Source organism: Talpa europaea (assembly GCF_964194135.1).
Source record: "Talpa europaea genome assembly, chromosome: 7".
NCBI classification, from domain to species: Eukaryota; Metazoa; Chordata; class Mammalia; order Eulipotyphla; family Talpidae; genus Talpa; species Talpa europaea.
Genome location: NC_140074.1, coordinates 102785868 through 102799963, shown reverse-complemented (window position 1 = coordinate 102799963; position 14096 = coordinate 102785868). Strand labels below are relative to the sequence as shown.

The 14096-nt window shown below is 42.6% G+C and overlaps 1 protein-coding gene across 1 annotated transcript in view; it reads right to left on the bottom strand.

Annotated features, from left to right (window-relative positions):
• Positions 1-14096, bottom strand: part of FAM120A (family with sequence similarity 120 member A) — a gene marked incomplete at its 3' end in the record, with an annotated part of 78740 nt that overhangs the window by 62413 nt on the left and 2231 nt on the right. The window lies entirely within an intron of this gene.

Here is a 14096-nt window from a genome sequence, read left to right as displayed (position 1 = left end):
AGGGACCGAAATAAGGATGACCACACTGACCAAGCATCTCTGTCATACTTACTTTGTACAAAGGACCAGGTCTGAAGTCACAGCTCCACAGTAAGGACCACCAGTGAGACTAGTATAAACTGGCTGCCTTTCTATAGATGAAAACTACAAACCAAAAACTCTTTGCTGCTGCTGGCCTTGCCTCATACAAGGCCACGTCCATCTACCTTGGGTCAGTGACATGCCCAGCAGGAGCAGAAAGCCCCCAGAGTTTCTAATCCTAAAAACATACCAAAAGGCACTGAACATTTTCCTAAAATCAAAAGCAATAAAATCCTCTTTCACTGTTTCCCAAACCCATTCATCTAAAATCTGGCAGGTTTCTTGTTTCTATAATGGACAAAGTATTTCACAGAATAGAATCTTAAATAAATTCAAGTGATTCAGTTAACTGTGGAAAATTTGACTCTCCAAAGACCCCTTAGGGTGAAAACTATGTGCTCCTTAAATGTAAACCTCTACAACTACACTGTCCAAGTTAAATTACATTTAATTACATGCCAGTGGTCACCTGTTGGACATCACTGTAAAGTTACTCTCACTTCTCACTGACTTTCATAATAGTCATACAAGTGGTTGCCAAATTTTGTTGAAAAGTCAGGTGTAATAAAATCTCACTCAGAAGCAAAGTAAACCTTTGAAAGATGCAGACATAAAGGAAAATTAATTTCCTGCAGTCTCTTCATACTTTATTTTACTTCATAAGAAAAAAAAAAAAAACAGAGAATGCTGTTTTAGCCCTAATCTAAAAAACACTGTACTGTCACTAAAGTAGGAAATTATTTTTTGTTTGTGTTTTTAAAAAGTAATAAAATTTAGCAGGCTTCACCTTCTCATTCTAGAAAAGCTAACCTGGAAGTCTGGGTCCTCTACCTCGATCATGATTAAATGGAACTTTATTTTACAGATTTATCAGCAGAGGCCGGCTGTTCCCAGGGTCTATAACAGCTGGACTATATGTCTACAAGAGGCCTGAAGGGGAGACTGAGTCCCACACCCACCAAGTACTCCCCCTCCACCAGGCCAAGAAAAAGCAGCAGGTGTCTAGCTCCTGAGTGGCATATCCTGTTGGGATGAGAGGGACTAAAGGTGTGAGCTGAGTACTGAAGACTTGGTGTTTATATTTTGTGGGGGAGTTTACATACCCATTTTCCAGGAAACCAAGGGCAGGAGCAGTTCAGAACCTACTCTGCCTACCTCATGATAACCTTGTGCTCTCGCCAGCCTGGCTTATGACCCTGCTACCTGGGACGAGAGAAGGGACCACCACCTGGGAGGGTGAGAGCAGTGTCAGGTGGGAGGAAGGCAGGAGGGATGGAGGAGCAGACATAATGGGCAGGGAAGCACCACGTCTGACCCCATGCTGGGTAAAGGACAGTGGTAGGGAAGGTCTAACCTGGCCAGTATGCAAAGAAGGCTGTTGGCTGGCAAAAGGGAAGGCAATCGACTGCCAGGGCCACAAAAGTGCTGCCCTTTGACTGGGTAACCCCATTCCAGGAAACAGCCCGAAAGCCACCACACCCCACCTGATAATAGATGTTGACAGAATGAAACGAGCCAGGCAGATTCTGTGGGGAATAAGTTAACACCAAGAGAGGAGAAATTTCAGCAACTATACCGTTTTGCAGGAAACTTGGGAAACGTGTGACAAAATAGCAAACCAAACATTTTAGATACAATACGCTACACACACAACTAAGTAGACCTGTATCTATGAAAAAAAAACACAAATCAACAGAGTTGTGTCAGGGTGGTAGAATCATGCTTAAAAGTATATCTTTCAAAGAAAAAAAAGTAATAGGAAGCTGGCAGCCCCCACCATGGCCATCTCAATGCCACCCCACTCAGGACACAGCTCCCTCCTTTAAGGGAACAAGGTTTCACTGGGTGCCTGGCACTTGGTATGCAGGAAAGAACAAAAAGCATCGGAGAGGGGCGCATACCATGGGTCCCCAAAGATTCCCTAACCTGTCTATAAAGATTAATAAGATGCAATCCATCCAGTAGATTCTTACAGAGCAGGTCACCTGGCGACAGAGTGGACTGAGTCACTGCCTTTACTGCCCCAAACACAAGTCCTTGTTCATTCAGAACATCTGACTACAGATTGGTATTAAAAAGCAGCTTGAATGAACTATTAATAATTCACTACAAAGCTAATTTGCAAATGATTAACAATACCTAATGCTCTCCCAAAGCGCATACACACGGAACAAACAGTTGACTGCTAGAATTAGTCTCCTAAAAAACAAAGTACAGGAACCACACCCAAGCAGACTTTCTGTCTAGTGCCAGGTAGGGACTTCTGTACCCATCTCAGGTGCCAGCACAACCGTGGGAAAAGAACCTAAAACTGCAGGACCAGCATGGCCCCAGGCCCAGCCTGCCCAACCAGGACTGGAAAACAAACGACCTTCATGTTTCCTCCAACTTCTCAGAATCTAGTATTCTTCCCCGCCATTGAAACCCATTATGTCTTTATCTGAAGAGGGCTGCATGGCATCAAAACCCCCAGGGTACAGGGACACTCCTTTCCAACGAGCAAACAGCAAAGAGGGAGTGGTCACTCAACTAGGAAAAGAGAAAACCAGAGAAACCTTGAATGAGCTCATTACAAGCAAAGGTCTAGAAGCAAACACAAGGCTCCATGCATCTGCCCAACATACACATCCCAGGAAATGAGTTTTAATGCACAAATGATGTTGGGGCACAGAGCAGAGTATGGCCTAACAGATGCATCAAACTCTGTTATAAAATGTGTGAAATGAGCAATGAAGAGAGAGCTGTACAAAAAACTGCAGGAAACTGTTTGGCTGGAGCTACAAGTGCTGAGGGCAGAAGGCCCAGGACTCTGAAGTCCTGGGAAATGTCTGGTGGGGCTCCGTGACAGGGGCCTTATGCCAATATAAGGCTGGTATCTCACATGTCAGAGGAAGGAGGACATGCACAGAGGGGGTGCCCCAGGGTGTCAGGTGACAAAGACAGACCATCACAGACACACAGCCTGCGGGAGTGCACTCACATACATCTCAACAGTCCTAGGCCCAGGTCTGGCTCTAACTGCTACGAGCTACTGTAAGGGACCAGGGTCCTCAGAGGAGACTGGTGCTGGGCTGGGGAGTTAGTTCAATGAACCCAGAGCACATACTACAGTGCCAGAGAGGAAGTACCCATGGAACAAAAGAGGGTGTCATAGGGACAGGGCCCACCTGAAAGACATCCAGTGACCAGAACTCAAATAATTGGTGCAATAAATCAATAACCCAAGTACAACATGACTACACCAGTACAGACTGACATAAATAAAGGATTAGGTTTAAGCAAAAGAGGTGGGGGGTGGGGGGAGAGGGGATAGTGCCAGTAATTACAATCCCTCCCCAACAGGTGGAGTTTAACCTCTGCCATCCTGAATGAAACCTGGACCTATCATCGCTTCCAAAGAAAAATCAGGATACAAACCAGCAAAGGGCACAAGCCTCATGTCATAGAGCAGGTGCATCAACAACGCTGCCTCTACTGACTTCTCAGCTCTAACACCTGTGCTACTGCAGGATGCTACCTGAGTGAAGCTGAGTGAAGGATGCTCGCAAACTCTGTACTGTCTTTATAACTTTTCTATAAATTTAAAATTATACTAAAATAAGTTTATTGTAAAAAGAAAGACTAGTCTGTAATCAGCTTGAAAGACTTTCAACCACTTCATCGGGTGAACAAAGTACTAACAGGCTAAGAGCAGTCTATTACATGGGAAACACCAACCTCCCTGACGGGCCATGGAGAGAAGCAGGCGGGCCACTGGCGGAAGGGACAGGGTTAACTATAAACCCAGAATGAACAAACCAAGTCAAACAGTTGAAGGTACTGGTAGCCAGAGGGTCTGGAGCACAGGCTGGACACAGCAGAGCTGGAACAGGAAAAGGCCTGTGTTGTGTCAAAATAGGACTCAAGAGGCTATGGTTTAGTTACAAACAAATTTAATCAGCAGTAGTGAAGGCCTAGCAGGAGGGACCTATATTTCCTGTCTGAACACCTCTCACACCTGCTCTCTCAAGTCACCAGCCTGCTTACCTGTGCTGATTCTCCTCTTCCCTGGCCTCCTGGCTGTGGGCTCAAATTGGGGACAACATAATGAAATCTGTCTACTTCTTAATTCTAATTTTAGACAAACAACATTTGGAAAGATTATTTCAATGTGGAGTATGAAAGAGGATAAAGCGAATTAATATATTAAGCCCCAAGAACTACCACAGGTGGTAGGTAGGAGAGGACATGGCTTCCACCCACAGAGATGACTGGGAATTACATGTAGCCTTGATTCAGGAACCCCAGCTACTGCCCAGAGACCACCTACCCCCTTAAAGGCGCTGGGCCTCCACTGATCTTGCTGTGGCTGACCTTCCACGACATCAAAATGATCGGCTCCAAGGCTGCCACCCTCAGAGCCTACATGCACAGCATAGATCACCACCCACCCTGGCTCCTGCCACAGGCTGCCAGATTGCCAACCTGTCCAGGAACCTCAGAACCACTCACTGTCCTCCCCATCATCTCCAAGAAAGTGGCAGATGCAGTCAGTACAGTGACAAAATATCCCATTTTTAGTCCCAATGCAGTATTTTGTACTTTGCTGCGGGCAATTTTTTTTAAAGAGTTATTTATGTATGCATACAAGAACTGGGGTACAGGCCAGAGGTATGGGGGGTGGGGTGGGTGAGAGGATTCACCAGAGACAGAGTGGGGAACAGAACAGGCAGACTGACTGAAATACACTGCTGAGGGGAGCAGTGGGCGAGTCAGGAGAGGTCTGCTGCGCCATGTGGGTATCTCCCTGGCCAGGGATCAAACTCATGCTGCAGTGGCTGTGGATAGCTTCATAGGTTGCGTCTTAACCCCTTGTGGCTGAGGGCAATTTTATGCTCCTATATATTTTTCACAGAATCCTAGGTAAATCTTTTTATCTCAATAGTTTTGTTTCATCATTGAAATGGCAGTTTTATCAAAACTCACCACTTTTACATGGAATAATGACTAAAAAATTCCCATATTTACTTGCTGATACAAAAGCAGCTATGGGGCAATCCAATTAAAAGGTGTTCTGGTCACTCATTCCCATTCTCCAGTAAAACAGCACCATGTGCTAGAGTTCATGCCCCTGCAGCAGGAGCGTAAATCCCATAGCCTACTGTAACGCCCTCTGTATTTCCACTTTTTCATCTACAGAAATGGGACTCCCCACCTGGGGCAGCAAGAGAACAAAATGAGTTATGCATGTAAACAGCTCAAAATCACTCATGAATAAGTGCTGGGTAGATGGCAGCTATGCCTCACTGTAAAGTGACCTACATGTAAAAAGACCTGCTTCTTCAAACTTTTCATATAAAACCTGAGACACTATGGGTATCGTAAATAGATTTTTCTGATACTAAGGGAAAAGTACTATATGCACTTCTTTAGAATAATTTTATATCAGTTCAGAAATGTTTAGTCAAGCTCAACTTAAGAGGATATAAGTTGGCCTAAATTCTTTTGTTTAAAAACAAAAAACAAGCTTTGACCTTTCCCATCTGAATTCTAGTCATTGGGTATTAGGTGAGTAAAATTTACTCAAGCCATTTACTCCTGCTAAGTTCAGCTGAAGAATGTGAATATAGACGCCAGCTCCAGATTGATAGAGACTTTTATTGTTGTTGTTTACTTTATAAGGGCAATTTCAATGTTCTGACTACATTAGCAACATCCCTAAAAGGAAACCTCTCCCTTCAGGAAATCTGAAGAAGTTTCATATCTTTTATCTCCTGTTAATTCTGTAAGATATGATTGCAGTGGTCTTAAAAGCAAGGGAAAATTTCTTTTAAAATAAGGAAGCAGCACATGAAAGATTCTCAACTTCGCTCGTCATTAGGGAAAGTAAATCAAAATTACAAGAGATACTATTTCACACCAATTAAGATGGCTTACTATCAAGACAAACAAACAGAAATAAGCAAGCATTGCAAGGATGGGAAGAAGAACCCTTGTGCACTGCTGCTGGGAATATAAAATGATGCAGTCACTATGGAAAACAGTATGGAGGTTCCTCCAACAATTAAACATAAAATTACTATATGATCCAGCTATTCCACTCCTGGGTATGTACCCAAAAGAACTGAAAGCACAAACTCAGACAGAAATTGTACACCAATGCTCCTAACAGCATTATTCACAGTAGCCAAAAGGTGGAAACAATCCATGTCCATCAGCAAATGAATGGATAAATAAAATGTGGTCCATCCATACCGTGGAATATTACTCAGCCTTGAAAAGGAAGGAAACCCTGATACCATGTCACAGCATGGATAAACCTTGAAGGAAGGAATTTTGCTCAATAAAACACGCTAGTCACAAAAGGACAAATACCGTATGACTCCACTTATGAGGATTCTAGAGTCATCAGATTCAGAGAGACTGAGAATAGAACGGTGGGCTCCAGGGCGGGAGGAGGAGGAAGAAAGAGAATAGAAGGTTATATATTGGGGGCATAGTTTTAATTTTGTAAAATGAGGAGTTCCAGAAATGAATGGTGGTGATGACAAGACAACAATGTGGATGTATTTACTAACATTGAACTGTACACTTAAAATGGTAACACTTTTGTTATGTATAGTTTATCACTTTTTAAAAAATGTAATATAAGAAGGGTGCAGCACCCTCCTCCCCAGTTCTCCAGGGACCTGAGCACTTGGCTCCAAGATGGAACTTCCCACTTGTCAGAAATGAAAGTTTCATTTCCCTCTGGATAATGAAAATTACATACATGTAATGGCTGGTATCTGCCACCTTACAGAGAGTAAGGTTTCTCTCTGTCTTTGTGATCTCTTTAGCATGATCTGTGAAGCAACGGCTGGATGGTTCAAGATTTAATCGATGATAAAATTGTTCTCTTCCTTTGCTAAAATGATAAGTAAGTGAAAATGTCATAAAGAAATACAAAGTAAACTTTATGAACTTAATGACAAAAAAAGGACATTATCTGTACTCAATATTTACTCAGTCCACTATATTTATAACCTAATGACTCAGCTGACCCAGCAATAGCATTTATGCTAAAAATCTAATTCCAAAATACAATAAAAATTTAGGTTTCAGAATTTAGGAAGAAGAATCTAAGATTAATACAACTTATTTCAAGATGTTGACTCCTGCAAACTTTATTTCTCGGCTCACAGATGCACAGGAGACTGATGAACCATGATGCCTGTACTCACCCCAAAGTCCAGTGAAGTCCCCCGAGTTCTGCTCACTTTTAGCAAATCCAACATCCTTTAGACCTCGACAAGCCAACTCCTCTGCACATTCACCTACACTGCATGATAAACACCAATAACATGGTAGGCTCAAACTTTTCACAGAAGTTAATTTATTCCAGAGGCAAGTAGTATTGCCAAATGTCTAGGAAACAAAGAAGTTATGTTTCTAGGTCACTATTCCTAACTACTGCACATTTTCCTTTCCACATAAGGCAGTGTGTCAAGTTCAACCCTCCATGGCCCTCAGATGCCCAGAAACAATATCTGACCGAACCAGGTATAACCAGAGAAAAGATGGCTAAATCTAGCCAATTTCCCTAAGTGGTCACACTTTTATATCCTCAACTAGCTCCAAACTTAAGAGGCTTTCACAGATTAAATCCTCCGTGCCAAAGGGTAGTAGGAGAACAGGGTTTTGGGACTGTCAGCTCTGGGGACACAAACTGAAACTTCTGCAAAGTTCTGCCTCCCATGTCCCTGCACACCAGACCAAGAAATTAACGAGTATTAATTTTACCTGTTCACTTACTACATATGTTCTGAACACTGATGACAGGCCAGCTGATAAGAGCTAGCTTTAAGGCAAGGCCATCACAGGCAACTTTCCAGAGGAAACATGAACATAAATAAAAATAAATGATGCAGTTATCTAGAGACATTTGGAGGATTTTAAAACGTTTTTACCTAAACTCTGATTCATTTATGTATAATTGTTCTATTCTGAATTTTTTTTGCCTACAAATTCATTGTCTGATTTTTCAAGTTCTAAAGCATCTCCTATTCAGGTTCTAGGATAAAGGTGTACAAAAGAAAGTTTGTCACCAGGAACAAACCTCCAGTTATAAAGTCAGTCAGTGCCGGGGATGTAAAGTACACCATGGTGGCTCTAGTTAACATTACTGTATCATGTATTTGAAAGTTGCTAAGAGAGATCTTAAAAGTGCTCATTACAAGAAAAATATGTATCTATATGTATGACTTATTGTGGTGATCATTTCACATGATATACATATATTGAATCCTAATGTTGAAATATAACCTTATATGTCAATGATACCTGAATAAAATTGTTTTTAATAAGTATCTACTCTTCATATTACATGGTATTTGACATTTATTCCCATGGCTGGTTGCTTATTAAGGCTGGAACATGTAACATGTATTCATTGGTTTCTTACCATTTTATAAATTTCCATTGTATAAAAGAAAATGAAGAGCAATATGGGCCCAGAACACTTGAGAGAGAGTGTGTATGAGTGTATTTTACACTAGAAAATGCAGTTGTATTTTTGATTACTTCTCTTCTTGGTGTCCTCAGCAGTCTCTATTTCCCACATTTGTAGGGTTTTACCAAGGCCCAAAGCTTAGACTTTTTTGAACTGTTCACAGAGACACTTCCTGTCATGGGCACTATTGACCTCTGAGACAATCCTATGATTAGAGAACGTCCGGCCAGCACCCTAGTCTCTGCCCACCAGCTGCCCACAGTTAGCAGCCCCTTAGCTGTGACCACCAACAATGTCTCTAGACATGGCCCAAACCACCCCTACTGAAAAACATTCAATGATCTTTACTACCTAAACACATGGTTATGTAGCACCAATCAAGTTCCAAACATTAACAGTGGAGAATGACCCCCAAACTGTCAGTTAGTGAAGGCCATCCTTCCCTGTAATCTCTCCTCCAGGCTTGGCCAGTAACTCAAACAGACATTTGCTAAAGGAAGAATTGGCCAGGAAGGGAATATAAGACATTCAATGTGAGGGGGAAAAGCTCACATAGGCTTCCTTGTTCCTCCCTGGCCTGGGAGTCCCACTTTATTTCCTTTCTCTTTCTCCTTAATAAAACTTTTTCTTTCTCTAAACAACAACAACAACAAAAGCTCACATAATGGCCACTGATCCAGATGTTGAAAAAATGATTAAATTTATCAGGCTATATAAATAGAACAAATACCTTGATTAAAAAGCTGAGTGCGGATCCTAAACATAAAAAAAGGACAGGAAGTAAATCCTGGCCGTTGGGCTTCCATAGCAAGCAGTCTGGCTAGGCAGAGCACAGTGGCAGCTCGGGGAAGGAGCTGCAAGAAAGTACAGAGACACAGATGATGCCACTACGCCCAGTCCTCCTGGGGACACCAGAGGAGATCCAAGGAAGCCTGCATTTGACAAGAACTCTGAAGTATGAGTGACAAGAAGTGGGTAGTCAGACAAGGGAGCAACACCCACAAAGCAGGGAGCAAACATCTGGAGAGACACCACAGCTTGGTGGAGAGTACGGGAAAGAACCAAAGGGGAACCGCACTACGTGGAGGCAGCTGGAAGGCTCAGCTTGCAGGAGGGTCTGGGCATCTGAATAAGGAGTTTGGAGGAGGATTTTGTCCATATTGCTGGCAGGTTCAGCAGAAGATAGAAGAAGGCAAAGGAAAGTGAAAGAGAAAGAGGAGTCGGTCAGCAGGCTGGGGAGGGATGTGCAGCTGGAGGCTTAAACTGACATCCTTTTTCACCAATTACCAGGCCCAAGCTCCAGAGCAGTCAACATGAAAACACCCCATCCTGGCTGGAATTAAGGGGTCTGAGGCCACAAGGAGGGTGAGAACTGTCGTATATGTGTTGAATGGGATGTGGCAGGAAACATCTCTAAGTGCAGAAAACCAGGTGCTTAAGTCTTTGAGGACAAAATGTGTGCTTGAAACCATCAGATGTTGAAAACTTAATGTGGATGGTACTAACCTCAAAAGAAGAAATACTGGGGTCTAAGAAGGAAGAGTTCATACGGGAGAAGGGCAAGAATGGTGCATTTACGGAAAGTACTATTTCAATGACCCCAGGAATGAAGTAACAGGCTCAAGGAGGAGAACAGAAAAGAATGGGCTCTGATATGTCTAACTTTAAGCAAAAAGGGCAAAGATTTGGACAAGGATGATAATTGTTGACAAAGACTGTTGTTGCAATCACAATCAGTGTGTGGCTCAAGAGGTGAGGTTAGCCTGGAGTCTATTTGCTTAAACAGTATTTTTTTAAACTGGGTAACTTCAAATAAAATATCTGAATTTCTGACTTTCTCAAAAATCTGGAGGTCTGACAATATCGGCGCTATAGCTTTTAAAACATCCCTACACTGGATCTACCAAGTATGTGTTCGTGTGTACTATTTTTTTTTTTTAAAGATTTATTTATTTTTATACAAGAACTGGGGTACAGGCTAGATGCGGGGAGGGTGAGAGGATTCATTGGAGACAGAGCAGGGAACAGAACAGGCAGACTGATGAAAAACACTGCGGAGGGGAACAGCCGGCGAGACAGGAGAGGTCTGCTATACCATGTGGGGTTCTCACCGGCTGGCCGGGATCAAACCTGCGCTGCAGAGGTTGCGGGCAGCTTCACAGTGCAGCGCTCAACTGCCTGCGCCACCAGGGAGGCCCTCGTGGGTACTATTTTGTAGGAGTTGTTGTTGGATAAATTATGTGACACTATGCAAGCATTAAAATCAGAACTGTAAGTACAGACATAGGAAAATTATTTACATACTTATAAAATGCAAATTACTGAATATTGTATTGTGTGATTGTGTTAATGTTAAAAATTAAAAAACATTTTTATAATATAAAATGCATATAAGCAGTCACTGTGGAAAATGGCACGGTGATACCTAAAGATCCAGCAATTCCACTCTTGGCTATACACCCAAAAGAACTGAAATTAGGTTTTGGTACACCCATGTCCAAAGTAGCATGATTCATGATTCACAACAGCCAAGAGCAGAAATAACCTAAGTATACCCAGGCAGACGAACGGGTAAACAAAATGTGGTCCATCCACACAATGGAATATTATTCAGCCTTAAAAAGGAATGGAATTCTGACACAATATCACATGAATGAAACTTGAGGGCACTGTGCCAGGTAAAATAAATGACAAAACTGGTAGTACAGAGAAGGAAATAAATACTTTAAAATAAGTATATTAAATGGATGACCAGCTTTAGTTCTAAAATAGAGCAGTCACTCCCTGGTGACTTTGAGGTCTTTCAGAATATGATACATTGCTAGTTTTTACTGTATGCAGAAGCCTCACTACCACAGGCTAACTGGGACAAATAGTGGAGGTGCTTTGCTATCAGATTTGACCTGGGAGTGAACTGCAGGTAGGCACACACCCAAGTGTTCTTACACAACAAGAAACTGAACTTTGACGCTAGCAGGATACTTCCTCCTGAAGAGGTTACTGGCTACATGTCCCCGGATGTCACTTACTCAGCAGGTCATTCCCTCCACACACAGAATGGGGTGTCAAGACCCAGCAGGGCCTGGCACCTTCTTTTTTTTTTTTTTTAATTTTTATTTTTTTATTTATACTAGCACTGGGTACAGTCAGAAGCACGGGAGGGTGAGAGGATTCACCAGAGCCAGAGCGGGGAACAGAACAGGCAGACTGACGAAATACACTGCTGAGGGGAGCAGCGGGCAGCAGGAGAGGTCTGCGCGCCTGTGGGACCCTCGCCCGGTGGCCAGGGATCGAACCAGCGTTGCAAAAGCTGCGGGCAGCTTCGCAACCCAGCACTCAACCGCTGCGCCACCGGGGTGGCCCAGAGCCTGGCACCTTCTAAGTCAACCCCTACCCTACCAGGAACACAAGGAGACAGACAGATCACCATGCCCAAATCCCAAGTTACACAAGGATCACATATTCTCCCACTCACTTAAAACATGAGTGCTGCCTTCTATGAGATCTATGCAACCCACCAGACACTGGTTCAGGCAAGACAAAAAGATGCACACCAAAAGACCACAGGTCTCTCACAGAAACATTCAGGAGAACTCAGGCTTTCCTGCCACTAACATTTTCAAATCAACACCAGTCCCTCAGAGAAGTTTCAAAGGTTACAATGACTCAGGGCACACAAGAGGAAATATTCCTGAACTCTCTGGATCCAAGCACAGTGGAAGCAGGAAAGTGACCAACACGGGTTATCCATGCTGGGGCAACCTCGAATGGTCAAGAAACTTAAGTATTCCTGCACAAAATTGCCAATTACCTTGCCTCAAAGACATACTCTTCTGAGTCAGAAGACTTGTCTGCACAAGGATGACAGGAAATAAGCCTTTCTGTCAGGATACAGAACATAAAAAGGCCAATAAAATGGTCAATTTTCATAAGAGAAACACCTCATAAACCTGACAGGACAGAGTAAAAATGTTCATGCCAATTCTTTTATTTACTCTTCTAAAAAATACAAATTATACTGTCAAATTAACTTTTATTCACCTGTGACACAGTTCTGATTTTAAAACAAATCCCACCACCATGAGGATACAGAGCATCCAATCACAGAGGCCCTTCCTGCTAGCCTCCTACCCCTCCTCTGGGGCTACCACCCATCAGCAGTTTTACCTTCCCACCGTGGTTACATGAACAGCATCATACTGTTCAAGATCGGCTTCTTTCACACAAATCCTTCAAGATTCACCCAGGATTTCATATAATCAGCAGTTCCTTCTCTCTTCCTGCTAAGAAGTTCTGTGTGGTGTGGAGGTAACACAGTTTACCCACTTATTAGAGAATATGTGGATCGTTCCCAGTTTATAGCTATTATGAATAAAACTGCTGTGACCAGTCAAGTTGGGTTCTTGGGAACAAGCTTCCTTAGGTAAATGCCCAGCAGAAGGATTGCTGGATTGTACAGTAAACGTATGTTCAATTTATAAGAAACCAAGAGCTGATTTCCAGGTGGCTGCCCTCCTACGAGCCCATCAGCAGTGGACAATTCCAGTTGCTCAACGTTACTGCCAGCACTTGCAGTCAGTATTGCTGATTTTAGCCATTCTAGCGGGTATACAGTGATATGTCATTATAGTTGTAAATTAAACATTTTAATGGGCATCTTTTAAAAAGAGTACACACTGCTTCACTCCCTCAGAGAATGGTGAAGAGAACTTTTTCTGACTCAGAATCACCCTGCAGAATATGCACTGTGCTCCCCTCAGGGATACTGAAGCCACAAAGCTGTTTCCCTTTTCCTAAAAGCTCCAGAATTCTGTCTGTTGGTTCTAACTTTTGTTGTCTCCCCCATTCCAGGGCACTTCTGCCATTACTGGTCTCCTCTGACCAAGCTCCTCTGCCCCTATTCACCAGCTGAGCTTAAAAACAGGCAAGTTTATGAGAATTATTACATCAAAAAAAGGAGAGCAGTCTATGAGGCAGAGAATGTAATGGTTCCTCTTCCATGAGGAAAGAGAAAGCTTTTCTTTCTTTTTTTTTTGAGGGGAGGAGGATGTCACTATACTTAAAACTCCTGCTCTCTCATTTGGATGATAAATTTCTATAGCTAAATTTCTTAGGCATTTTCTAAAAAGATGAATGACAGTCAAGTAAAGTAAGGGGTCACCAAGTCAGTGACACATCACTACCTTAATCTGTGTAGTTACTGAGCAGGAATTAACTTCTCTAAAACAAAGTATGTGCCGACAAAATTATCTCATGTCCAGAAATTATCTCATGGAAGAAATTACCTTAAATCTACTTTAATCCTATTCACACATAGGTCAAAATTCTGAGCATGTAGTAGGTACACATTACATTCATGGGGGTGGGGGGAGGGGAAAATTTAAATAAACCTTACAACTAAAAAGGAATTCAGCAGTTCTTACTGAAGATACAGTACTGTGTACACGCTGACACTAGCCTTAATATTGAGAGAATTTAGAGAGCTCCTTTGGAAGTCTTGCCTAGAAAGCTCGCCCTGTGTATGCACCCCTAAACTCTTCATGGC